Below are 19,879 nucleotides of genomic sequence, written 5' to 3'. Positions count from 1 at the left end.
TTTAGAATCGGTCATTTCTTTCGTGGGGCAGAGTATAGCAGCACAGAGGATTACTCATAAACAATCCGGTGACCCTTGACAACTCGAATGACCAGATTACAGTAGGTAATTTTATTAAGATTTCTTCTATTATAAGATAATAGAAATTTATCGGGTGTATAAAATTTTCAGAAAGCAACTTTTTTTGTCGTGTAAGTATTTCAGACATTTTTACAATTTTTCCCCCAAATTTTGCTTTATTTCATCAACTTCCAGTCATCTTAAATTGAATTCATGTCTTAACTTGACTGATTTTATAGGCGCAATTTTTTTGCAATAGATGTTTTTTATTTCTATGAGTAGTAATAACAGTTTCCAAGTTTTCATAATACTTCACCCAATTTCTGCAGAAGTAGATACCCATCAGTCAGTATAATAGGTAATATTTGACCAATTTTACCTACAAAATTTGAACAATTTTTGGTTATTTTAAGCATTCTTTGCCGTATTTTGGTCAAATTTTGCAAGATTTATTCATCAGTTTTTAGATTTTTTATTTTTAAAATGAATAATGATTTAACATTTTATTTAATTTATTGTTTAAAGTATTTAATTTATTAATTTAAAATTATGAATTTCATTAATTTTTTATTTTACTTTTTTTTTAGTAAAAGTATCTTCATTTATTTTTCATTTATGATTATACATACTTAATAAAGTTCATGTTGAAGTTTCTACCTACTTATAACATTTCTCATTTCAACGTATTTTGAAACAATTTTTTCTTCTACATTATTTTGCGGTAGGTAAGTAAGTGATTTTTTCAAAATTTCACGTCTTCATTTTGATAATATTCGATTAATTTTTTATAATTTTCAAAAAAATTGTCATTTATTCAAACTTAAAATTTTGAATGAAGTTTTGTATAAACTTGCTCTCTCACATAAATTTCTCTGAAAAACAATTCAAACACAATGCTACCTCGACGTCCTTCACATTTCGCCCCAAAATTCACACTTGAAACATCTTTAAACCTCCCCTCTGGTGTACCATGTGCCTATAGCAACTACTTCACTTCATTCATGCTGTTGTTATATTCCTTTACACAGCGTACATTACATACAGCAATAATTAAAACACCGGAGAGCGGAGTAAATTCAAAGCTCGTTTAAAAAGTAATCACCATAGGCGGCTGTTTAAATCCTCGCCCATTAATCTGACGATGATTTCGCATATCTGCCCTGTGCTCAGCAGTAATTTGTATTTGTACTTGGTAAAACTGAATTTTTTTCGTACATTTGTATGGCGGGCTGGTTGATTGGGCCATGCTACGGGTAATAGGACGCGGACATTTAGAATTAATAACAACCTACCGTTATCGGTTGATTAACATCTTAAGGCTATTAAACCGTTTCAAAGTTGTTGTATTAAACGAGCGACGATACTTTACGCCGAGTGAACTTGTTGATGCAGCTTGCAATAAAATCGTGCGCGCGGACGGGACGGTGCTGCGATAAAAAATTGCCAACAAATTAACCGCGTAATTATCGTTTTAATAAATTAAACTCGCGGATTGCGGACAACATTGTAATCGAAATAAACGATTTAAAATTTACGCTATGTAATTATAATCTGCTGGTAATTTATACCTACGTACCTACTTACGTACAAAGACTACTGCTCTGTTTATTCTTGAGAGAAAATGAATTATTCTTTTGGTAAAGATTATTATTGTTTCGTGTTTTTCCTTCCATTATACCTACTCTTCATTTATATTTTTCCAGAAATGACCAAAGAAGATGAGATTTTTAGAATGTGGTATTCGATTTTCAAGATTTGTTGAAAAATCATTGCTCGAGATGGACATTTCAGAACCCAACTATTCAGAAATTATTTTTCATTTGTAAATATACCTTTCATCCAATCCCTCCGCTTGTATGAACTTCTTAGTCAAAATTCAGACCAGCGAGCATTTTCGTTCCAAAAATGCATTTTCTTAACAGGAAATTCCTCTCACTACAGAAGTAGGAACGTTATTTTCCTATAGAAATGACCAAAGAAGGTGAGATTTTTAGAATGAATCGATCCTCCTTTGTAGTCCTTGAGAAAATTCTCGAGAATATTAAGTAACGTAGGTACATATAGGTACCTATTTTATCAATAAATCATAATTTTTTAGAGTGAAAAATAATATTAAAAAAATAAGTAGGTAGCTATAATTTAAAAATTTAAAAAAATGATCTTTCTTACCTATGTAATTTTATAGATAGGTAGTATTCAATAATTTTTCATTTACTTTCACCTTAATCACTTTAAAATTAATAAATATCTAGTATTGTAATAGGTAGGTACTTATTAGGCACTAAAATTCCCATTATCATGTGGATAGGTAAGTACCTGAAATTTGTGAGTAAACTTTCCGAGTTGAAAAATGAATTTCTCGAAGTTTATTGTGTAACTATAGGTTTTTCATGAAAAATTTCAAATTTCTGACTGAAAAAAGAGACGTAAAGTCAAAATTTTGTTTTTAACTCAGTGTTCAGAATGTAGTTATATACAACCTAACATTATCTGTGATACTTACTAATCCACCTAAGTATATTATTGAAAATTACGAGGTAATCGTTATACGACTCGATGATGATAATAACTAAGGAAGCAATTTTTGTACTGTTTTGAAAGATTCAAATTCTCCCAGAACCTTTAATCTTTATTTTGAGCATTTTTCAGGAGCTGTTTTATGGCTGCGCATGATCTTGTAAAAAAAAAATCAAAACCAGTAAGTTTTTCTGATTATAAAAGAAACTTTTTGATCAGACGTACTTCGATTTGAACAAAACCAAGCTAGGTACGTATATAGAAGCTAGATTGAAAGAGCATAGGTATGCATACCTATGCTAAAAAAAAATACCCACAACCAAAATTTTGAAAACTGAACTTCGTTGTTGGATTTTAAAAAATTAAAAAAAACATGTTTTACGTACAACGATTTTGCAACTTTTTTAATAAGAATTTTTGTTCAAGTACCTAGGTATATTTTTATGGAAGGGTGAGAGAGTAGGGGTGTAATATTTGAGGATAAAGTTGATGTGAGGGTTCGTCAGTGGTTGGTTTGACATTTCTGTAGAGAGGTCGTTCACATCAACATATACGCAGTTTTCAAGCTGAGTTATATAATGTATAATGGTATAATATACTTATGTAAATGTTTATTCACTTTCAATGGTTTAATTTTTGTAAATTCGGTATTTTGAATATTATCTTGATTTTTTATTATGATTCGTAGTTTTTATATTTTTCAAGGCTATTTCCCACATTTTCGGCCTTTATTTTTTCATTTTTTGAGGATTCCATTTTTAAAAAATCAAATTTAAATACCTAATTGATTCGATTTTGAAAATAATGAATTAAATTGGTCAAAAAAATATTACTGTCATCAACTGATCCTACAAAATTGTCAATTTTTGGCCAATTTCCTCAAGTTCATTTTGTCTCTATTGGTCCTTATGCACATTCAAGAATTGACGAAATAAGGTGATATACCTACCCAATCATTATTTTTAATAAATTTCCACTACTTTGACAAAATGGGATTGGTGCAATCTCAATTTGTTGCACACCGTTGGAAAGTTTGTGAAAATTCCTGTACCATGATATACCTACCGTGTTCGATTTCGTGAATTACGTATATAATTCATTCGTTCACGAACGATTCCCAGTGCAATTTAATTAATATGAAAGTGGAGTTGGATATTTTAATTTTCAGTTGCAACTATAATCTAAATGAACAGATAACTACGACTAGTAAGTAATTTTAAGTTCTACGATTTCATCATTCGTAATTCGTTGCTTTTTTTGTATGGGACCTTTCAAATTCGTTCAGATTTTTCTCAAGAAAACATTATCATCTTTGGCAATAAAAAACTAACGAATTTTGGCTCTTAATACAGTCTTCGAGGTTTATTCGTATTTTTTCGACTCTTCGTACAAAACATGATAGAGAAAATTCTCCGAAACAAGACTTATTGACCTCAGTCATAATTGTGCACAAAATGAAGCGAATTTTCAGAGATTCATAACACCATGTAAGTACATACAACTAATTCAACAAACACTATTTTCGATCATTGATCGTCATTCATCGCCATCGGATTCCTTATACCATTTATTCTACCTGTTTAAGTAAACTCCACTGAAATGGAATAAAATCGATCCACGATGGCGTGGAACGGAACGTTTTATATCGATAATACTTACTTCAAGTTAGAGTTCAAATATGTGAAAAAAATTACTATTTTCACGGATTAACTTTACACACACGTCTGCCTTGGTCTCTTATAGTCTCGGTGTACACGGCGGCTTGGCTTATAGCTTTCGGTGCGGCGTGTTTACAAAATGAGAAATACCCAAGAATGGTCACTTGGCACCGGACCCGATTCGTAACACCTTTTAATGTATAAAAAAACCATGTTGGCGGTTATCGTATAGTTCGTAGAGCAGTTTTACGATGCGCGAATGCGATCACAATTTGATTAATTTGCTCGCCTAGCAAACACTCCATAAAACTATCCACAACCAGCGGTTCTTTTCGCTTTGGCATACCATCTGGCGAAGAGGAACATCCGATCACTAGTATCTGTACTCTTATACGCTCTCATCTCTGTACCGGTAATTTTCCCAATAGAGAAGTCAACGAGGGGAAAAAAATCAAAAATGGAATACGAAACGAGATAAAAGTCCGAGTCTTTGGCGAATAAATTAAAGTCAAGTGTACCTGTATCTATTCTGTCAACTATGAGAATAAAAATTAAAATTTAAAATATAAAAACGTGGAAATTCAATAACGAGCTTTTTTAACTACCACTGCTCGTAGTACCTACACCTAAAAAGATGCAAGTCCAGCTGTCATGTTATGTATTCGTAGTTTTGTTGCTATACGTATGTTTGGGATTGGGATAGTCATACGTACGCCCAAACGTACCCCGATCCCGATATGTACAAGGCTACAAGACGTGGGGGGCCTTAAACAAGTTGACAGTACCAACTTGTTCGAACCACAAGTTGTAGTACAAACTTCAAGCCGTTCTTATCTAGTAATTAATCATTATTATAAAAAATGATTTTAAATTGTATTTTTCTTCTTATAATACTTATACGTACCATTCCATACCACGAAAACCAACGATGAGGACGGTAGTGTCCCCGAATCTAGACGGCTGCATTAATCAGACTGTATTTTCCCCCATCCTGCTGGACCCCCTCGCTATAAGTAGAGATGCGACTTGCGAGAGAGTTCGCTACGTTTGAGAATTTTACATATTTTGTGTATATGCGGAGAAACTACTATAAATGGAAAGGAGTGTTTAATTAAAAAGAACGTAGGGGTAAAAAATGCCCGCCCGGATAGAAAACGGAAACTCACGCTTCGTTTATTCGATGGTATAATTATAAAAATTAAATGAAATTCGAAGCGCACTCGCGCGCTTTTTTTTTCGGCCTCTATGTACGCGGATGTAGTTAATGAGCCTTTGACTCGTGTGTAACTCTATATAAAGTGATCCCGATTATGTAAACTATATAGACCGAATAATCAACTTGTCCTTTATCGACATCATACTGTATGATTGTGATGATGAGACCGACCATAGACATAAATATCTATACGATTTTCAATTTGGTCTTGTGTTTTTTCCCTTCTCTCTTCGTGTATATCCTTCTCATACTCAGCAAGCTCTGTTTTGGCATCTTGTAAAATATACGACGTCTGCGGATTATTTTCTTTTATACGCGCCTATGAGTTTCGACGGAGCTGAAATTGATAAACGTTTTGTAAATTTGGCCATATACCAAAATACACGCTTGCTGTAGATTCGCAAACTTGAAAAAAATGGGAAAATAATTTTACATGGTGGCGTCGAGAGGTGAAATCAGATTTTGAGTGAGTTCTTTTGGGTCTCGAGAAATTTTTTATGGGAAATTATTTTTGCTAAATGAGCATAAGATGATGATGATTCTGAATCATTACTTTTTCTTCGGTTTTCATTTTTGAACACTAAAACTGATTTTAGGGACCTTTCGAATTGATTTGTGGTGGTAAGGAGTTCTTTCTGAAACCTTAAGCAGATTTTTATGGTCTTTAGTTTTGGAAAAGACTCTACCTATCAACCACAAAAAATACTCCAAATTAAATTCAGCTCCTGTCACTTCGAATTTACTATTTTAGTGGCCTTCAGCATCGATTTTGGTACAAATTTCCAATTTTTTTTACATCAGCTCAAATTCAAAAAATTTTCAGAGGAAAGATTATTGTTTTCAGAAGAAATAATGAAAAATTTCTCGTTCGCAAAAGTGTCATAAAACGAGCTAAAATCTGATTTATGCTCTATTTTTGATCCTTCGAATCAATTTTAGATGTTTTTTAACATAATTTTTGAGCATTCAGCAGATTTTTCAATGTTTCATTTTTGAAAAATATGACAGAAGGAGGACTCAAAATCACATTCAGCACCCACAACCTCAATTATTACTAAGCAGTTATACTAGCCCAATAATATTCTCCAGCATTTTGAAGTGTTTAAAACAAATTTGAGCCCTCCAAAAATACCAATTTTTCCCTTAAGTACCTATTGGAATGAGGCTATGGACGCATACTGTGCAGTAGAAATTTGACCAGAAAGATCATTTCCCGGCATGACAACCTGACCACTAGCCCTTTTAATAATTATTTTTAAAATAAGTATTAATTTAAATTTAAATTAAATTTATTTTTTAAATTTTAAATTATGGGTTTTATTAATTTTTTATCTACTTTTTTTTAGTGAAAATATCCTTATTTATTTTTCATTTATAAAATTTTTTAAAACTTTTTTTAAAACCCTTATAGGGTAAAGTCGCCAGTAGTTGAACAGATTTTTGATACTTTTTGATGAAAAACAATCTACAGCTCAAGTTGATATTTTTTTGAAAACTTTGGTAAGTACATCTAAAAGAACACAGTTTTCCTTACATTTTGATTTGTGTTTCACATTCGTAAGTGCATTTTTGAGATTTTTACGATCATTTCAAAAAGTGTCCAAAAAACCCCAGTAATTGACACCCGGCTTATCGAGCATGAAAATGTGATTATGAATCAATCAAAAGTAGTTAGAAAGAAAGTGTATCTCATTAGCTTTCAAATGGTATAATAACCATCTCAAAATGTTCAAAATTTTTTGATGTAGAAAAATAATTGTAAACACTTTGCAAAATTTTCATGGTGAAAATAAAAGTTGATAAAACGCAAAAAGTATGACTGATAATCATCACCTAACTCACGGCCAATAATAAGCGAGGTATGAATTAATTTTTAGTGCAATCAGTGTTTTCAATAATCACACTGGGACACCAAAATGGCGATTTTTGTGACGTAGGTGTCAACTACTGGATCATGTCAACTACTGGTGACTTTACCCTACTGAAAAATTAAATCAATATTTTTTTTCAAAAATAAAAGATTTTTAATTTTTTTTTATCAATTTTATAATTAAAAATTTTTAATTTATTCTTATTAAAAATCAATTTTCAATGATCATTCAATTTAAGTTAATTATTTGAGTTTTCGTTCATTTTTTCACGGAATTTTTGAAATTTTTTCTAGAATTTTTGAAATTTTATAAAAAGCCATCCCCCTCTATTTATCGACTCGGTGACAGAAATTTTTTAAAAGCCATCGTGCTATACAGAAAAATCAGAACATTGAAAATATACATACAGTACTCCACTTATGTAAATTTCAGATACTGAATTTCATTTTTCAATTTTTATCAAGTTTTTCAAAACTGAGGTGGATTTACTTATTTTTCCGCAAAAAAAACTCAAAATTTGATCACATCGAGATAGAATACTGAGATTAGATTTCTACACTATTTTTGACGTCTTGAATCGATCGTTAGTGGTTTCAATCCGTTTCGGGGATTCCTTTTGTATTTTCTAGCTTCGGAAAAATTGAATAAAAGGGCTCAAAATGATATTCAACGCCTATAAGCTTGGATTTCGATTTTACATCTTTGTGATCCTTAAATAGATACGACCAATTAAAACAAGAATTTCCAAAATTTGTTTTCAACTGTTCAGATCTAAAGTCTTCTGAATAGAACGTTTTCGAAAAAACGTGCATAAAATGCTCAAAAATTTCATCGTTTTTACAAGTGTTTTAACAAAACGATCTAACATCAGGATTTGCACATTTGTTTCGACCCATAGGTATCGAATTGAATAGAAGTGATTTTGTTTTGATTAATTTGTTTAATTTGATTTATTATTTCAATTTGATTTAATTAGTTAATGTAATTTTAATTATTTTACCAGTCAACTTCTCGTTTAATTTAGTTCATATTTTCAATTTAGAATTTAATGAGTACAGATTCAACCTCCCTCAGTAGGTAATTTATTTCAATTTATGTGAAATTTTAATTCAATAATTTTTTTTAAATTTGGGTTCTTAATTATATCAGCTTAAGTACCTACTTATTTAGTTTAATTTTTTAAAAATCCATTAAATTAATTTTAATCATTTTAAATTTAGTTGATGTGATTGCATTTTCATTCATGTAGGTATTTTAATATAGAAAGTTTAATTTACTTAAATTCAATTTGTTTCAATCTCTCCAGAGTAATACATATAATCACAAAAAATCGTTCAGTTTGTTTTATCTGACAATTTATGTTAAATTATGTTTAGAATCAAATTTGTAAATAATAGGTATTTGTAAAGAATGAAAAATTTTTCGCTTTTGAAAGCGTCAACACGAATAAGAGCTGAAATTTGATTTATACCCAATTTCTCACTTCATTAATCATATTGAAGAGGCCTTTCCAGAGCCTCCAGTGGATTTTTGGATTTTCCCTTCTTGAGAAAATCTTCCTGAAAATGGCCAACTCGGATATTTTGTCTTTGTGATCATTTCGATAGATTTAGGCACAAATTTTCAGAATTTGTCCATTAATTATCATTGATAGGTAAGTACCTACCTAAGTATTGAAAAAAAAATTAAAAAATGAAAAAAAATGGTTTTTAAAAGCGTGAACACGAAGAGCTGAAATTTGATTTCTGTACCTACATGTTTTCGATTTTATGAACCATTTCGTGAAGATTTTAGCTCTTCAGAAACCTCTAGCGGATAGTTTTTAATTTCGTCTTATTTTATAATTATAGTCAGTTTTATGTTTTATTTATGAATATTTCATTCAACCTCACTTAGTAAATTATTTATTTATTTTTAATTTATGTGAAATTTTAATTCGATAAATTTTTCAACATTTTATTACCTACCTATACCTACTTATTTAGTTTGATTTATTTTAAATCCATCAAATTAATTTGAATCATTTTAAATTCAGTTGAAAGTGATTTTACTTTCATTAAATAGGTATTTCAATCTAATCTAATTTACTTAAATTCAATTTGTTTCACTTTATATAGCGGTGATCTCGAACTACGTAATTCTAAAACCTCCAGAGCGCGGAGCGGATTCATAGATTTTCCTTGTTTGGAAAAAGTGCCAAAATGAAATGAATTCATGCAAGATCAAATTTGTCCAGAACATGGCTTAGTCCTTCCAAGTTGAACATTTTTTTTTGTCAATGTCCAACTCTGATGTTTAAAAATATTTTAACTCCTAGTGAATTCATACCCAGAAATTCATATATCCAGGATAGGTAATATCTACAAAACGTCGTCGCGTCGTTCCGTTTTTAGGTACTTATACAGTGTCTAAAAATAGGTACCTTACATAATTCGTGTTATATTATATTCAAAATTATTTGTAAGTATATCTGTAGGGAATAAAGAATTTGTAGGTTTTGAAAGCGCCAACACGAAGGGCTGAAATTCAATTACTACCCAATTTCTCACTTTTTTTAATCACGTTGAAGGGGATTCGAGCCTTTCCAGAGCCTCCAGTGGATTTCTGGATTTTCCAGTTTTGGAAAAATCCTCCTGAAAATGGTCAACTCGGATATTTCGATAGATTTATGCACAAATTTTCAGGATGTCCAGTAAATTATTTTTAAGTACCTATTTTAAATAAAAAGATGAAAAAATGTTGTTTTTGAAAGCGTAAACACTGAACACGAAGAGCTAAAATTTGATTTTTTTTTACATTTTTCGACATTATGGGCCGTTTGGTGAAGGTTCGAGCCCTTCTGGAACCTCTAGCGGATTTTAGATTCCTCAGTTTTGGAAAAACTGCTAAAAAATACCAAAAATGAAATTCAGCACCAATTTATTCATTCATGAACCAGCTCAAGTAAATTCACCATTTTCACTATAGAGGGTTATAAGTCAAGTCAACCCGATACACCGAATCAGATGCGTATCTGCAACCACCAAAAATCCAATAATATTTCACTGCTGCATCAACAAACAGGCAAAAGGTGATCGGTAATCCATCTTTTTACCACTTCCCCACACCAAATGTGCTCCTAATTGATCCGGAATTAGTGAATTTCATCGGAACCTTAGGTTTGGCCTATAGGTAGACATAAAGCTGAGGAGAGAAAAAAATCGATTAATCAATCGATCAAAACGTATCTACGCGGCGTATTGTCGAAACAAAATTTACAATACAATAGTAAAATAGTTGGATGCTCTTTTTTTTTCTTCATCGACATCATTTGTATTCAACGGTGGTCTCATGTAACATATAGGGCTGGAGGTTCACTATCTGTGTTCACGACCAAGGGATAAAAAACTATTGTTAGATTTGTTCCACCTTCCACCTTAAGTGTAAGTATTTATTTGTGTACCTGCGACTCGAACAAGAAATTTATATCATACCATAATATTCTGGTGTGTATTTACGAGTAGGTACCAAGCAACGCAACCGTTTATATTATGACTGCTGCCGCTGATCAGCAAAACTCATAGTCAGTCATAAATATATTATGGTATGAGGTTTCATTGTCAAGTGTAGGTATGCCATATTGATGTAAAGATAGCATACTCTAGGGCGACGACGAGGTGAGGTGGTGGTGGCGGAGTATAATTAACAGATTATGTAACGCGAAGAGTGTTCGCGCTGTAAAGTGTTAAATTTACATAAGCACGATGCGAACGATTTAGCTTAAATGAGTCCGTTTGTTTGATGCTTCTGTTCGTACACGGTAAGCTTTAACCCATATATTCAAGGTCGACTGTACATAGTATCTTGTCAAATTCCACGCTTCATTATCAATACGCTAAATTAAAATATTCCTTGTTTGCATTTCCGCCTGAATGTTTACGTCGACGTGGAACTAATGAAATGAATTAGCCAGTATTGTTATGATAATAAGCGTGTACTGCGAGTGAGTGGAATGCGTGTATGTGCTTTCCGTGGCGTGACGTAGTCGGCGGCTTGATAATATACGGCGGGATTCCACTAAATTGAAATGATATTTTGGAGAATTTTTGAAGAAGCAAATTTTCAAGAAATTTAAAACGTTCTACAAATTTGACATAAACATATATTTTTTTTAAAAAAAACACCCGGTTAAATTTCAGGGGTTGAATTTTATTTTTAATTTTTTTTTTTTAAATTTTCCCATTTTTAATTTTTAAAAAGTTGAAATTTAATAATTAGGTTGGTATGTGGAAAGCTAGTACTTGATTTGTGCTATATATTTTCGACCACTGAAATGGATTTGTCGTAGTTTCAAGCCCTTTAGAAACGAACAAATATTTTTGACTTTTCCCAGGTTGGGAAACAGCCTGAAAAACTGCGAAATAAAATTCTCAACATGAATAACAATTTCATCCAGTCCAAAACAGAATTAACTACCACAAAAGAAGGCATACTTCCCTATCCCTAAGTAAGTAAGTAAGTAAGTAAATAAATTTATTGTTGATGCATCAACACAGAAATTATGAAGTGTAACTTGTATCTTGTTTTATTCGACCTTTCAAATTGTCTGAATAGTTTCTAATCATTATTCTGAAGTTCCCAACAAATCAACGTAGAGCAAATTTGAGTATTTCACCCCAATTTCATTAAACTTTCACTCCTTAATAAAAAAAGATCATACTGATGAATATTCAAAAATTTGCCAAAAATGGAAAAATGAAATTCGATAGGTACCTAAACTTTGCCTCAAGTTTGGTAGTGTAACTATTTTTATGATCGGAATTTTTTTAGTGAAAAATTACAGATTTCAGGGGAAAAAATGAATATTGAAAATTTAGCTGAATTATCGAGTAAAGAGTGAAAATTGAATAAGTTCGATTCGTATAGAATTTATCCAAATAATGACGATGAAAAAAAATGTCGATTGAAAGGGACCATCGATATAGGGTGAATAAGTGATGCTGTTGAAGCACGTTTTTCTGATCTGGAGGTTAATTCGATCATTCGAAAAGTTCTATAAATTGGTAAGATGGTAGGAAATACGTCGAAAAAATTGTCTAAAAAAATATTTAAAATCAGTTACTCGCCCTTGAAAATTGGAAATCGACTTAGAAGAGAGGCATCCCAACTGGAAATTTTTTTTTGGATTGCACAACCCCAAATCTAAAAGAGCATTCAAAAATGCATCACCAGCTGAAATTTTAGGCTGAAATTTTAGGTACTAAGGTGCATTATTACGTATCTAGTATTTAGGTGAATGGTGAAATTTTTGAAAATCAAATTTGGGAGAAAATAGGAAAAAATGAAAATGTTACCAAATTGACCTATAAAGTTCAAATTTTGTGTGCAAGGTAGGGTCTTACTTACCCTATTTTGATCCCCGTTTCAAGTAGTTCTGGAGCCTCCAGCAGATTTTTGAAAATTTGAAATAGGTATCTACATAATCTCACACCTCATAAAGTTGCAATGGAAAGCTAAAATTTACTTTATATCCTAATTACAACATGCCGAATTGATCGAAGCTGATTTCAAGCCGTTCTGGAGCGTTCAGTCAAAGGTATTTTGAAAACTCCAGATTTTCAAAAAGTGCTATAAAAACCATCTCGAATTGGACAGATTTTAGATCTTTTTTTTTCGAAAACTGGAATTTTCAAAAAAAAATCCAAGAGTTACAAAACATTTAAAATCATTACAGTCGACCTGACTTGTCAAAAATATGGCATACCTAAATTGAATTTTAAATTCTTTGTCGTCAAACAAACGCGAGTATGAGTAGGTTATGTGAATTTGTCAAAGTTTCAATTATGGAAATCGCTGGTGAAAAAATACGGTCTCAGAAAATAATGCGTGTAATTTTTCACAGTATATGCAATAAAGTAGGTAAGATTTTTCACAATTTTGGTAAAAAAAAACATGTTTTGTCATAATGGCCAAGAAACCTGTTTTACCTACTTTTAATGATTAAAATAATAATTGCCAAAAACAATTTTTTTTGCCAAAATTATTGCAGAAAAAGGCATTATTTTAATCAAACTTTCTAAAAAAGTCTCGCTTTATTAATTTATACGATTTTTATAACTTTTTTGAAAACCTCGATCTCTCATAAAAACAGGAGGAGGCTTCAAAACCACTTAAAACCACCTTCAATCGACTCAAAGTATTGAAATTGTGATATAAAGTAAAGTTTAGCTTTTCAACTTCATTTGGTGAAATTTTGTGGAAATTTCATGCATCAAAAATACGCTGGGGGCTTCAGAAGTGCTCAAAACGGTTCAAAATCGTTTCCAATCGATTTGGACCGATGAAAATAGAGCACATTCAAAATTTCAGCAGTCTAGGCCGAATTGTTAAAATTTTGGTTTTTCCCATTTTCACCCCAAATGTAATTTATCGAAATTCGTCGGAGATCGAAAAACGCATTTTTATTTTTTCACGTTGTTTCGATTTACTTTATCCAGTTTAAAACTGTTATTTCTGCTTTTTGGATTCTAATCGGCTATAGCCTTGCCGCATTAAGCATACTTTCACCGTTAAAAATCATACATATAAAAAATGTAGGTAAGTATTTTTTGTGAGTAATTTAAATTTATTGATCCCCAATAAAAATTTCAAAATTGTCTCAACACATTAAGTATACATTCATTAATAGACCTTAAAAAACAGTCATGGGTTATGGGTCGATTTGAACTATTCAAAAACCTATCTTCTTTATGAAATATTCAAACAGCAATTCTCTAGAATATTGATCTATCGTCTCATTGTCTACTTAGGTACCTACAGTTGTGTGATATACCTACTGAAGGCTCAAAGTCAATTTTTTTGTTTGTTAAATAGGTAGGTAAATAATGATTATCCTATTTCGAGAAAATATGTACATATTTTCTGAAATGGTTGAAAAATTTTCAAAATTTTGTAGGCCTGCGTAAGTATTTTAGGGGTAACGGCCCAGTTTTTTTTACCCTCTCTAGTTTTTTTTACTCCCCAAGAATTTTCTGAAAAATAAGCCACCAAAGTTATGAATCAATTCGAAAACCATATCAACATGTGTTGTGCTTCTTTTGGAACACAGTGCCCTTGAAAAGCTGCATTTTCCATTCAATGTTCATGGTTCAGGAGACTTTGAAAAATGTGATGTGAGTTTTGGTCAATTTTATTAACAAAATTTTAAGAAAGTGTATTTTGATTTTTCACCAAAATGAGTTTGTGAGTACATCGCTGAATTCTACACACTCTTGTCTATTAGATGAGCTAGTTATTTTTCATCAAAATTGTTTTCTAAAAATTTTTAGAGGGGGTAAAAAAATAGAAAATCCATATTAATTTTTGTTCTCTAATTTTTTTACCCCCCTCAATTTTCAGAATGTTTTCTCGTTGACGACCGTTTAAAGGCGTGATATAAATCTTATTCATTTTTGGGGAAGTATTTGAATGTACGGCTCTGAACTTTTGTAAATAATATTGTCCAAAAAACACTTGCTACAGTTGATCACATCAATGTAAAAAATCAACCAAAAAAATTGAATAAATGAATGATACCCCTCTAATATAGGTTTTCTATGAAAGCAAACAAAACAAAAACGGGTATCAAATTGAAGACCTTGAGTATAGCATTAACATGAAAACAGAAAATTGGAGCAGGAACTTTCACAGCAATTTTTCGCCACCAATATCTGCAAAAAATTCCCAAAAAATAGTTTCTTGTGAAGAACAAAAGCCCAAAAATACGTGTATTATTGAATTTTTTTGTTGAAAATTTGCTCAAATAATCTTTATAAATTTTCAGTTTCATTTTCAATTACGTTTTCAAGCAATGAATATACTGATGATAACGAAAAGGACAATTTTTGGCGTGGTTAATTAATAATTTGTAAGGGAACGTTGAATTATGTTATTACAATTGAAAACATAAAAAAAATTGGGGGGTAAAAAAAATTGCGAACTCGTTTTTTTGCAAAAAATATTTTTTTTTGGCGAACCTAATGAAATTAAACTTTTGGCAAACACTGAATCTTGTCAAAGAATGTTCGCTGATTTCAATGCGCTTTTCAGTTTTTCTCTAGCTTCATTAGGTCAAAAGAAATTTCAAGAAATGTCCTTAGGGGGGTAAAAATATAGGGCCGTTACCCTTATGATGATTTTTCAAGCAAGTTTGTCTACTTTATTTATGTGTAGTTAGGTACCTAACAATAATGGAAACGAAAAAACGAAATATAATCATTATACAAAAATACATTTATAGGCACCGAAAAAAAAAACAATTTTATAGCTTGAAAAAAAAATAATAAGTAAGTAATTTAAATCTTTCACCATCACTTTGTTCAGAATAACTTGAAAAGTTTTAAAAACTGCAAAGAGGTCATCAGGAAAACAATTTCAAACACGGTTCGTTTTTTGATATATGTACTTATTTTCTCAAAAACATAAAATCAAATAATTTATGTTTATGTATGCACGATCATAAAAAAAAACTGCTTTTAAACTTAGTCAGTTTATGAAAAATCACACGGGCACATCTTCTTCTCTTTTATATCCTATGTATTTGGATTCAATAGCTTAATTTTCATTCACCTTTCAGATTTCAACTTTTTTACTTTTTCCACCCTCTTAAATATGATTTTTTTTATCAATTTACTTTCACGAAACATTCGCATCAAATCTAACACTTTTAAAAACGAAAAAAAAAAACTAAAAATCGAATAAGTACCTCTGAACGAACAATTCATTAACCAATAAAGAACATCCATTTCCTTCATCACATAACAAGATCACCGAAGACAAGTAAAAAAATCATCCATCAAGAATTACCTTCGATACAACTCGATCATTTGGTACATCGACAAGTACGAAAAGCCCTTCTCGTATGAGTCGAATTTATCAAAACAGACGGTAGACTTCTACATATAAATGAGCACAACATTCGCGATAATTCCAACATCACGTATCATTCGTCACTGACCAATTAGATATTTGTCGTGTTTCGCAACACTCCGGCCAGCAAAAGAAAAACACAAAAAAAGCGATAGTTATTCAAAATTAGCTCAAACAGAGAAGCGTGAAGATGTTTTTAGAGAAAAAAAAACCGACATCCTTTGTTATTCAGGACAAAACCTTATAAGATTACATCTCGTACAGAAAAGAACCAGCAGGGATGATTTTTTTCACAGAATCTGCTTACCATATACTTATACAATCGATCGGCTTTCGTTTCGAATGTAAATTTCACATGCAGCAGGCTAATTGAAAAAAAAAATCACAGGATGTATAGTAGGTAAAAGGTGTAGATATGCGACTCATCTCGGATGCTTTTGAAATTCTCTATAGATTTCAGCTTGCGTTCAGACAAACGGTAGCCTGTGCAACGATTACAGATCTACGAAGAAAAACCTTGATTAGGTAAAATCTTAACGAGTTGGTCTATACACTCTATGATTTAAATTCGCCGGAAAAAATAAAAGTAAAAAGAAGATAGGTATTAATCTGGCGCAGTATAACGTAATCCACAAAAATTCTTCATCTTCTACAGCTATAAGTATATAAAAGATATACAATCGGCGTGAATTTTTTAAATTAATCTTCGCAGCTTAACCGGTTCCAGGCAATTAATTGCGTTCAAGTTGAACTTTTCAATTTACTAAATAATATGGTATTAATTTAACTCTAAAGACTCGGTGGTTATAGGGAAAAAAATCGCCGATAAATACCATTCTGCAGTAATAATGCAAACGATCATTCTATTCAGAATTCATTTGAACTGGTTGTTGAGAAAATGAAGTCATTATAACGCGTATAGGTAATAGGTACGTGATAAATATACACGTTGCATTGATTAAGCATTTTACAATGATTATCATTCGAGGATTACGCGAACGTGTGTGTGTGAAAATTAACCCATTAAAGTGCATGCACGAGACTACACCGAGAATTATCTATGTATTTATGTTTTCGAACCCATATATTTTAAGGGGTTTCCTAGTTTCCATTCCTTCCACAGGTTGCACATAGTTTTCAAAGCGTGATTTATGGGTGTTTCTTTTCTTTTTCGAAGACAAGGGGATGGGGATTTTTTTTTGTTGGAAATATCGAGTGTAATTTCTTAATTTTTTTATACCTATATTTTCTATGTGTGTAATATGATTGGTGATTATTTTGTTATGATTGTCAAGTGGTTACTTAATTGAAAAGTTGGTGCGAAAAAAATGACCATCGAAGTTCAAGTTTTTCATTTTTGTTCAAAATATCTCATCACTCAACAATTGGAAATTTTATGTTCCGCAATTTTGTTTACTTACCTATGTTTCGTGGCGCAAATCTTCATAAATTTTCTTATCGAACGTTTTTTTTTTTCAATAGAATAATCTTTAAAATTTACGCTCTTTCATTACATTTAATGGCTACAAAAGTTAAATTTTATAACTTCTGTCCGAATTTTAATTTTTTTTTTTTGGTGTTTATAATTACTAGATTATTACACCCAACGTAAGATTATACCTACTAAATTATTAATTGTCTGGTGAACTTTAATTTTCAATGTTTTATTGAATTCAGTTATAGGTAAATGATTTTATTTTCATTGGTTTTTTGATAGGCTGCCTTCTGAGGAGCAACGTTTAAATACTTAGGTATTAAAGTTGATTTTTAAATTTTTGGCAAACTTTTGAAAAATTCAAAAATTCAAAAATTGTTTGTGCAATTAAATTGGGTCCCATCATGGTAGGGTTCGTCGGTAATGATGTGTGCGTGTGTGTGTGTGTGTGTGTGTGTGTGTGTGTGTGTGTGTGTGTGTGTGTGTGTGTGTGTGTGTCTAATTATTTCATTTTAGTCCTCTCACTTACTTCGACAACTTCCACTTCTAGGTCACTCTGGAGCCCCCATCTCCAGTGAGTTAATTATTTCTCCAGAAATTTCAAATCACCTTGAAAAAAATTGAGTATGTGATCACTTTCAGTGTTAATTGATAACTGTGGTTAGTGAATTCTGTCGACTGCTTTGAGTGTTTAGATAATAAGCACAAAAGCACATAGAAATTCCAGAAGTGCTAGCTCAAAAGTGAATTTTTGACTGCAATTTGTGAATTTCAACAAAAAATTGAAAAAATTGAATTTTGCACGAAATATCTTTTTAAAAAAACGTTCTTGAAAAAAAATCAATTCCACTTCAAATAATTCGCCAGAAACATAGGTTACTATTTCACATCAATGTTTATCTATGTAACCGATTTGAGATCGAAGTAAGTACTAGCTACGATTATTCTATTGAATATAGAATTACTTATAGGTAAATGATTTTATTTTCATTGATTTTTTGATAGGATGTCTTCTTAGGAATACAGTGTTTAAATACTTAAAGTATTGAAGTTAATTTTTAAATTTTTGGCAAACTTTTGAAAAATTCAAAAAAAATATTATGCAATTGAATTGGTGTGTGTGCCTAATTATTTCATTTTAGTCCTCTCTCTTACTTCGAAAACTTCCACTTTTAGGCCACTCTAAATAAAGCCTCCAGTGAGTTAATTTTTCTCCAGAAATTTCAAATCACCTTGAAAAAAATCAAGTACGTGATCACTTTCAGTGTTAATTATTAACTTATTGGTTAGTGCTTATTAAACACTCCATATTGTCTGTTTTGAGTGTTTAGATAATAAGCACATAGAAATTCCAGGAGTGCCAGTTCAAAAGTGAATTTTTGACTGCAATTTGTGTGAATTTCAACAAAAAATTGGAAAAATTGAATCCTCTTATACATCGTATCACGAGTGTTTTTTTTTTTTGTTAATTTATATTGACCGATCGATTCAAAAACAATCGTTTTTGGGCCATTTTTTGAAGCATTCAGCATAGGTAATTAATTTTTTTTTTCAAAAATTTCAAGTCATCTACTCCGGAGGATTCAAAAATGTTTTCAAATACATAGATTGTTTTCAAATAGTTCAGTTACTTATCCACACCAGAGGAAATTTCTAATGTACAGTTATAGAGACGCGAAAGTTCATTTTCAGCACTTCCAGAGCAATCTGAAATTCCTCGAGAAAATTGAAAACCCGCAGGAGGCTCCAGAATCGCCTGAAACTGATAGTTTTCGTTTTCGAAGTGAAATGAAGTTCGCGTATTTTAAATTAATTTTGAATGTTTTATTGAGGTAAATGATTTTATTTTCATTGATTTTTTGATAGGCTGCCTTCTGAGGAGCAACGTTTAAATACTTAGGTATTAAAGTTGATTTTTAAATTTTTGGCAAACTTTTGAAAAATTCACAAAAATTTTGTGCAATTGAATTGGTGTGTGTGTGTGTAGAAATTTCAAAAATTCCAGGAGTGACAGTTCAAAAATGAATTTCCGACTGCAATTTGTGAATTTTAACAAAAAATTGGAAAAATTGAATCCTCTTAAACATCATATAACGAGTGTTTTTTTTTTAATTTACATATATCGTTTGGTGTGCTATATTTGACCGATCGACTCAAAAACAATCGTTGTTAGGCTATTTTGAAGCCGTATTAGCAAAATTTTGAATTTTTTTTCAAAAATTTCAAGTTATGTATG

General features: G+C 31.2%; 1 protein-coding gene across 3 annotated transcripts in view; it reads right to left on the bottom strand.

Annotated features, from left to right (window-relative positions):
* Positions 1–19,879, bottom strand: part of LOC135843516 (homeobox protein Hox-A7-like) — a 203,269-nt gene that overhangs the window by 167,640 nt on the left and 15,750 nt on the right. The window contains exon 1 of one of the 3 annotated variants that reach the window (XR_010558331.1): positions 16,146–16,281. The exons of the other annotated variants lie outside the window; for them this stretch is intronic. The gene's annotated coding sequence lies outside the window, so the exon portion shown is untranslated. Of the gene's footprint in view, positions 1–16,145; positions 16,282–19,879 lie in introns of those variants that run through there. 3 annotated transcript variants of the gene reach the window in all.

Source organism: Planococcus citri, chromosome 4 (assembly GCF_950023065.1).
Source record: "Planococcus citri chromosome 4, ihPlaCitr1.1, whole genome shotgun sequence".
Classification (NCBI taxonomy): domain Eukaryota; kingdom Metazoa; phylum Arthropoda; class Insecta; order Hemiptera; family Pseudococcidae; genus Planococcus; species Planococcus citri.
This window is presented reverse-complemented; position numbering and strand designations above follow the sequence as displayed.